Source organism: Tenebrio molitor, chromosome 2 (genome assembly GCF_963966145.1).
Source record: "Tenebrio molitor chromosome 2, icTenMoli1.1, whole genome shotgun sequence".
NCBI lineage: Eukaryota > Metazoa > Arthropoda > Insecta > Coleoptera > Tenebrionidae > Tenebrio > Tenebrio molitor.
Window position 1 is genome coordinate 3,865,541 of NC_091047.1, and position 8,991 is coordinate 3,874,531.

An 8,991-nucleotide genomic window follows, 5' to 3' on the forward strand; every position below is an offset into this window, starting at 1 on the left:
AGAATACCTCAATTTTGATGTGGTACCATTCGGTACCACTACTGAAGCCAATTATGGAATTGTGTTGCCGGATGGTAAAAGCACGGGAAGTTTCTACGACGTCATCCATCGCAAAGTAGTCTACAGTGCTAACAGCAGATGTGTTGCTAATTATTCCAGCAGGATTGAATTTACAATACCATACACTACCAACGAGGTCTGTGGCGTGGTCCCCAAAGCTCTGAAACTGCCAAATTGGGCTATCTTGACCTGTTTTGACATACCATCGTGGATTTGTATTATCTTGTCAGTCACCGCATCAGCTGTTTTTTGGTACCAAGTGGCACCGTCTAGAGATTTCTTTCAACAATCATGGGAAATATTTTCGTTTCTGGTTGGTATCCCAACCAATGTAGTACCAGTTCTCCATTACATTTTCTTTCTGGTGGGCTGCATGGTCTTCAGCATCGTCATCTTAGGAACCATTCAAGGTTTCCTCTTCACCACCTTCACAAAAACAATTTATTACAAAGACGTTAACACCTTGGAAGAAGTGGACCAACTGGGACTGCCAACAGCGTCAGCGAGTTGGGGTTTGATGAATGATGGTTCCGACGTAATCAAGCGATTGAAAGCGAAGAGAGTTGATCCGACTGCCAATATGTTTGATTTGGTGGCTTATCAACGAAATCTCGTCGTGTTCGACACAAAATTTCTCTTGAAATTCCTTATCAAAAGCAAATATACCGACGACGATGAACAACCACTTCTGCACATCGTCGACGAATGTGCTGGGACTTTCATGGTTGCCAGAATTGTACCGGAAGGTTCAGCTTTTCTGAATGTTTTCAACAACATAATCGTAAAAGTTTTTGAAAATGGAATGGTGGGGAAATGGATTACAGACTTACTGGACAGCATACTTACAGAGAAGTTGATGAAAAGGAAGAAAAATAAAAAAAGTGTCAGATCGCTTTCTCTGCACGACTTTCTGAGCGCTTTTTACGTAATTATTTTTGGACATGCCTGTTCGGTATTGGTGTTTTTGTGTGAAATTCTAACGAAACGTGAGAAGAAATAGTTCTAGTTCAAAAACCTAGCATTTTTTGATGAGTTATAAATATAATGTCAAAGTTAACAAATCTGATCGATTAATTGTCTTTTTGCTTTTCCTGGCGATGGTTATAGTTTCATGATTACATTCTGCCACATCATCCTTTCTTGAATATTTTATCTGCGTTATGAAAAGATAACAATCTTCTTTTTTTAGGATATATTTATTCAACATTGCTATCTTTGTGTGAAATCTTAAATAATAAAAACCAGAATAATAACCACACTTGTTCCCATATTTGGTTTTCATTCAAATTAAATTTTTTATTTCCAAATTATAAACATGCGTGCACGTTTTTCTCACACTTAATTACAAACATTTGTATCTATCAGCAGACATCGATTTCCTATGAAAAATAAATTTACTAACAGTATTTTACTTGTACGACTCACAACTTCCAGTTGAGTAAAAATGATCAAAATAGAGTATACAATAATTATTATAATCTTGTTCAGTACTACCAGTCGAACAAGCTTGATGAATATTTCTGCAAAATCTTCGGAAACATGTATGATGTACACTGAAAACAATTGGCTCGTCTACCAATCGCACTTCCTCTATGTCAATTTCTTAACAGTACAAGTTTTGCAAACCGACAAACACAAATCTGCACTAAACATGTTTACGCAGAGTGCTATAAAAATAATGAACAGTTACGACCACATTACATCGATCAAAATCAAAGAAACCTTTTTATCCAAAAACATAAAACCTCGAAGACTTCACTTCTACAATACAACAGTAAGACATGGAGTACTTCCAGATTCTAGTCCAATAGGGCGCAAGGAACTGATCCAGATGAAAAGCCTCATTTCTGACGCTGCAGAAGGTTATTTGATCGTTGCGTGGCACCCAAAAGTTTTGCACCAGTTCTTGGACCAAGACTATCGAATTGTGGTACCCAAAATTCGAGCAACATACGCACTGCAGTTCATCTTTTCAACTGAGCATCTTTGCAAAACTGTCAAAATTGAAATGGACAATCTTCTGCGACGTCTCTGGCTCGAGTACAATGTTGTCAACGTGATTGCTCAAAGCATGTGTTCCTGTGACACTTCAAAGATCTATATTTTTCGCCCATTTATAAAAACTGACAATATGTGGGGACTTACTGAGTACTACCACTTCCAAGAAGTCTTGACTAACTTCAGAGTTATCGCAAATCCACTAAAAAATTTCAAACGATTTCCTTTGAGCATATCCGTATTTGAAATGTTTCCAGTGGCTACCAAAAGAGTACCAAAGCTGTTACGCCACAATCCGATTTACAACAATCTGACGTGGTCACATGGGTTTGCAGGTGTTGATGGGATAATGTTAGGCACTATTGCAGAATACCTCAATTTTGATATAGTACCGTTTGGTACCACGACCAAAGAGAATTTCGGATATCTGTTGCCCAATGGCACAAGTATCGGGAGCTTGCATGACGTCATCCATCGAAAAGTTGTCGTCAGTGCTAACAGCAGATACGTTGCTAATTATTCCAGCAAGATAGAATTTACAATACCATACATCAGCAGCGAGATCTGTGCCGTCGTCCCCAAAGCTCTGAAACTGCCAAATTGGGCAATTCTCTTGACCTGCTTTGACCTACCATCATGGATTTGTATTATCTTGTCAGTCACCGCATCTGCTCTGTTTTGGTACCAAATGGCACCTTCGAAAGATTTCATCCAACAAGCATGGGAAATATTTTCGTTTCTGGTTGGTATCCCAACTAGAATAGTACCAGTTCTCCATCACATTTTCTTTCTGGTTGGCTGTATGGTCTTCAGTATCGTCATCTTAGGAACCATTCAAGGTTTCCTTTTTACGAGTTTCACAAAGACAATTTATAACAAAGACGTTAACACCTTGGAAGAAGTGGACCAACTGGAACTGCCAACAGCGTCAGTTAGTTGGGGTATGATGAGTAATGATTCTGACATAGTCAGACGCTTGAAAGAGAAGAGAATTGATCCGACTCCCAATATGTTTGATTTGGTGGCTTATCAACGAAATCTCGTCGTGTTCGACTCAAAAATCCTCTTGCAATTCCTTAGCAAAACCAAATATACTGACGACGATGGACAACCACTTCTGCACATCGTCGACGAATGTCCTGGTACTTTCATGATTGCCAGAATTGTCCCGGAAGGTTCAGCTTTTCTGAATGTTTTCAACAACATAATCGTAAAAAATTTTGAAAATGGACTTTCGTGGAAGTGGATTAGAGACTTAGACGACAGCATACTTACAGAGAAGTTGATGAAAAGGAAGAAAAATAAAACAAGTGTTAGATCGTTTTCTCTGCATGACTCTCAGAGCGCTTTTTACGTAATTATTTTTGGACATGCCTGTGCGGTATTGGTGTTTTTCTGTGAAATTCTAACGAAACGTGAGAAGAAAGCGTTCTAGTTCAACAACATTACATACCTAGTATTTTTTAATGAAGTAGATAATGTCAATGCTAATAGATCTGATCAATTAATTTTCTTTTTTGCGTATCGTAATGAAAGTAGTACTTTTTAAACGAAAAATTGTAGTGAAAGTACCTAGTACTTTTTGCATCATTTTATTCCATCTCCTTGGTCAAAGCATACATACTTTTTTGAAATTTTTCGTAAATCCTTTTAGGCCAAATTTCTCAACTTACAACAATATGTAAAAAAATAGCGTGTACAATACGTTATGAAAGACTCTTTTTTTCACTCATTTGCTTGATTAACTCGGGCTACACCCTCGTTTATCAAACTGCAAATTCATGAAAAATAGAATGACTTTCATAACTAGTTGTACAAATAACTATTTTGCTTTTCTGGTTGTGGTAATAGTTTCATGACTTCTTTCTCCCCAAATCTTCTCCATTGTTGAATATTTTAACTGCATTATGGAGAACAAAACAAGCTTGTTTTTATCGAATATATTTCTTCGAAATTGCTATTTTTGTGTGAAATCTTATACATATTATGAAAACCAGAATAATAATTACACTTGTTCTCATATTTGAAGTACTGTTTTTGTCCAAATTAGATTTTTTTATTTCCAAATCATAAACATGCGTGCACGTTTTCTTACACTTAATTACAAACATTCATATCTATCATCAGACATCGATTTCTTACGAAAAATAAATTTACTGACAGTATTTAACTTGCACGGTCAACAACTTCCAGTTGACTAAGAATGTTCAAAATAGAATATACAATAATTATATTCTTGTTTAATACCAATAGGACAAGCTTGATGAATATTTCCACAAAAACTTCGGAAGCATGTATGATCTACACTGACGACTATTGGCTCGTCTACCAATCGCACTTCCTCTTTGCAAATTTCTTAACAGTACAAGTTTTACAAACCAGCAAACACATATCTGCACTAAACATGTTTACGCAGAGTGCTATAAAAATAATGAACAGTTACGACTACATTATATCGATCAAAACCAAAGAAAAGTTTTTAACCGAAAATATAGAACCACGAAGACTTCACTACTACAATGCAACAGTACGACATGGGGTACTTCCAGATTCTAGTCCAATAGAGCGCAAGGAACTGATCCAGATTAAAAGCCTCATTTCTGATGCTGCTGAAGGTTATGTGATAATTGCTTGGCACCCAGCAGTTTTGCACCAGTTCCTGGACCAAGACTATAGAATTGTAGTACCCAAAGTTCGAGCAACGTACGCACTGCAGTTCATCTTTTCAACTACACATCTTTGCAAAACTGTCAAAATTGAAATGGACAATCTTCTGCGACGTCTCTGGCTCGAGTACAATGTTGTCAACGTGATTGCTCAAACCATGTGTTCCTGTGACACTTCAAAGATCTATATTTTTCGCCCATTTATAAAAACTGACAATCTGTGGGGACTTACTGAGTACTACCACTTGCAAGAGGTCGTAACTAACTTCAGAGTTATCACAAATCCATTAAAAAATTTCAATCGATTTCCTTTGAGCATATCCATATTTGAACAGTTTCCACTGGCTACAAAAAGACTACCAAAGCTGTTGCGCTACAATCCGATTTACAAAAATCTGACGTGGTCACAAGGGTTTGTAGGTGTTGATGGTCTAATGTTAGGTACTATGGCAGAATACCTCAATTTTGAAATAGTACCATTTGGGGATACGACCACAATCAATTATGGATATGTGTTGCCCGATGGTAAAAGCACGGGAAGTTTCTACGACGTCATTCATGGCAAAGTAGTCTACAGTGCTAACAGCAGATGTGTTGCTAATTATTCCAGCAGGATAGAATTTACAATACCATACATCACCAACGAGGTCTGTGCCGTCGTCCCCAAAGCCTTGAAATTGCCAAATTGGGCAATTCTCTTGACCTGCTTTGACGCACCATCGTGGATTTGTATTATCTTGTCAGTCACCGCATCTACTGTTTTTTGGTGGCAAGTGGCACCTTCTAGAGATTTAGTCCAACAATCCTGGCAAATATTTTCCTTTCTGGTTGGTATCCCTACCAAAGTAGTACCAGTTCTCCATCATAGTTTCTTTCTGGTGGGCTGCATGGTATTCAGCATCGTCATTTTAGGAACCATTCAAGGTTTCCTTTTCACCACCTTCACAAAAACAATTTATTACAAAGACGTTAACACTCTGGAAGAAGTAGACCAATTGGGACTCCCAACAGCGTCAGTTAGTTGGAATTTGATGAATGATGATTCCGACGTAATCAAGCGCTTGAAAGCGAAGAGAATTGAGCCGACTGCCAATATGTTTGATTTGGTAGCTTATCGACGAAATCTCGTCGTGTTGGACACAAAACGCCTTTTGCAATTCCTTATCAAAAGCAAATATACTGACGACGATGGACAACCACTTCTGCACATCGTCGACAAATGTGCTGCGACTTTCATGGTTGCTAGAATTGTACCGGAAGGTTCAGCTTTTCTGAATGTTTTCAACAACATAATCGTACAAGTTTTTGAAAACGGACTGGGGTGGAAGTGGACTAGAGACGTAGTCGACAGCATACTTACAGAGAAGTTGATGGAAAGGAAGCAAAATAAAAAAAGTGTCAGATCGTTTTCTCTGCACGACTTTCAGAGCGCTTTTTACGTAATTATTTTCGGGCATGCCTGTTCGGTGTTGGTGTTGCTATGTGAAATTGTATCTAAACTTCTGAAGAAATAGTTCTACATAGTCAAAAATATGACATTGCATTTTTTGATAAGTTAGATAATATCAATGCTAATAGATCTGATCGATAATTCGTTTTTGTTTGGCTTTTGTGGTTGTGGTTGTAGTTTCATGACTCCATTCTTCCCAAACCTTCTCCTTTGTTGAATATTTTAATTGCATTATAAGAAGATAACAATTTTCTTTTTTTAGGATATATTTTTTCGATATTGCTATTTTTGTGTAAAATCTTATATCATGAAAAGAAAATAATAATTATTACACTTGTTCTCATATTAGAAGTATTGTTTTTGTCCAAATTAGATTTTTTATTTCCAAATCATAAACATGCGTGCACGTTTTTCTTACACATAACTACAAACATTCGAATCTATCATCAGACATCGATTTCTTATGATAAATAACATTTCTAACAATATTTAGCTTGTACGGCTCACAACTTTCAGTTGCATAAAAATGTTCAAAATACAGTATACAATAGTAATTATAATCTTGATTAGTACCAATAGGTCAAGCTTGACGAATATTTCCCCAAAAACTTCGGAAACTTGTATGATGTATACTGAAGACTATTGGCTCGTGTACCAATCGCACTTCCTCTTTGCCAATTACTTAACAGTACAAGTTTTGCAAACCGGCAAACACAGATCTACACTAAACAGGTTTACACAGAGTGCTATAAAAATAATGAATAGTTACGACTACATTATATCGATCAAAACCAAAGAAAAGTTATTAACCGAAAATATAGAACCACGAAGACTTCACTACGACAATGCAACAGTACGACATGGAGTACTTCCAGATTCTGATCCAATAGAGCGCAAGGAACTGATTCAAATGAAAAGCCTCACTTCTGACGCTGCCGAAGGTTATGTGATAATTGCTTGGCACCCAAAAATTTTGCACCAGTTCCTGGACCAAGACCATCAAATTGTAGTACCTAAAGTTCGAGCAACGTACGCACTGCAGTTCATCTTTTCATCTAAAGATCTTTGCAAAACTGTCAAAGTTGAAATGGACAATCTTCTGCGACGTCTCTGGTTCGCATACAATGTTGTCAACGTGATTGCTCAAACCATGTGTTCCTGTGACACTTCAAAGATCTATATTTTTCGCCCATTTATTAAAACTGAAAATATGTGGGGACTTACTGAGTACTACCACTTCGAAGAAGTCGTGACTAACTTCAGAGTTATAACAAATCCACTAAAAAATTTCAATCGATTTCCTTTAAGCATATCCATATTTGAACAGTTTCCACTGGCTACAAAAAGACTACCAAAGCTGTTGCGCTACAATCCGATTTACAAAAATCTGACGTGGTCACAAGGGTTTGCAGGTGTTGATGGTCTAATGTTAGGTACTATTGCAGAATACCTCAATTTTGATGTGGTACCATTTGGTACCACCACTGAAGCCAATTATGGATATGTGTTGCCCGATGGTAAAAGCACGGGAAGTTTCTACGACGTCATTCATGGCAAAGTAGTCTACAGTGCTAACAGCAGATGTGTTGCTAATTATTCCAGCAGGATAGAATTTACAATACCATACCTCACCAACGAGGTCTGTGCCGTCGTCCCCAAAGCCTTGAAATTGCCAAATTGGGCAATTCTCTTGACCTGCTTTGACCTACCATCGTGGATTTGTATTATATTGTCAGTCACCGCATCTACTGTTTTTTGGTGGCAAGTGGCACCTTCTAAAGATTTAGTCCAACAATCCTGGCAAATATTTTCGTTTCTGGTTGGTATCCCTACCAAAGTAGTACCAGTTCTCCATCATATTTTCTTTCTGGTGGGCTGCATGGTCTTCAGCATCGTCATCTTAGGAACCATTCAAGGTTTCCTCTTCACCACCTTCACGAAAACAATTTATTACAAAGACATTAACACGTTGGAAGAAGTAGACCAACTGGGACTGCCAACAGCATCGACTTGTTGGAATTTGATGAATGATGATTCTGACGTAGTCAAGCGCTTGAAAGCGAAGAGAGTTGAGCCGACTGCCAATATGTTTGATTTGGTAGCTTATCGACGAAATATCGTCGTGTTGGACACAAAATTCCTCTTGCAATTCCTTATCAAAAGCAAATATACTGACGGAGATGGACAACCACTTTTGCACATCGTCGACAAATGTGCTGGTACTTTCATGGTTGCCAGAATTGTCCCAGAAGGTTCAGCTTTTCTGAAGGTTTTCAACAACATAATCGTAAAAAATTTTGAAAATGGACTTTCGTGGAAGTGGATTAGAGACTTAGACGACAGCATACTTACAGAGAAGTTGATGAAAAGGAAGAAAAATAAAACAAGGGTTAGATCTTTTTCTCTGCATGACTTTCAGAGCGCATTTTACGCAATTATTTTTGGGTATGCCTGTTCGGTGTTGGTATTTCTATGTGAAATTGTATCTAAACTTTTGAAGAAATAGTTCGTCAAAAATATTACATTGCATTTTTTGATAAGTTATATAATATTAATACTAATAGATCTGATCGATGATTCATTTTTGTTTGCCTTTTGTGGTTGTGGTTGTAGTTTCATGACCACATTCTTCCCAAACCTTCTCCTTTGTTGAATATTTTAATTGCGTTATAAGAAGATAACAATTTTCCGTTTTTAGGGTATATTTCTTCTATGTTGCCATTTTTGTGTGAAAACTTATATAATGAAAACAAAATAATAATAATTACACTTGTTCTCATATTAGAAGTACTATTTTTGTCCAAATTATATTGTTTA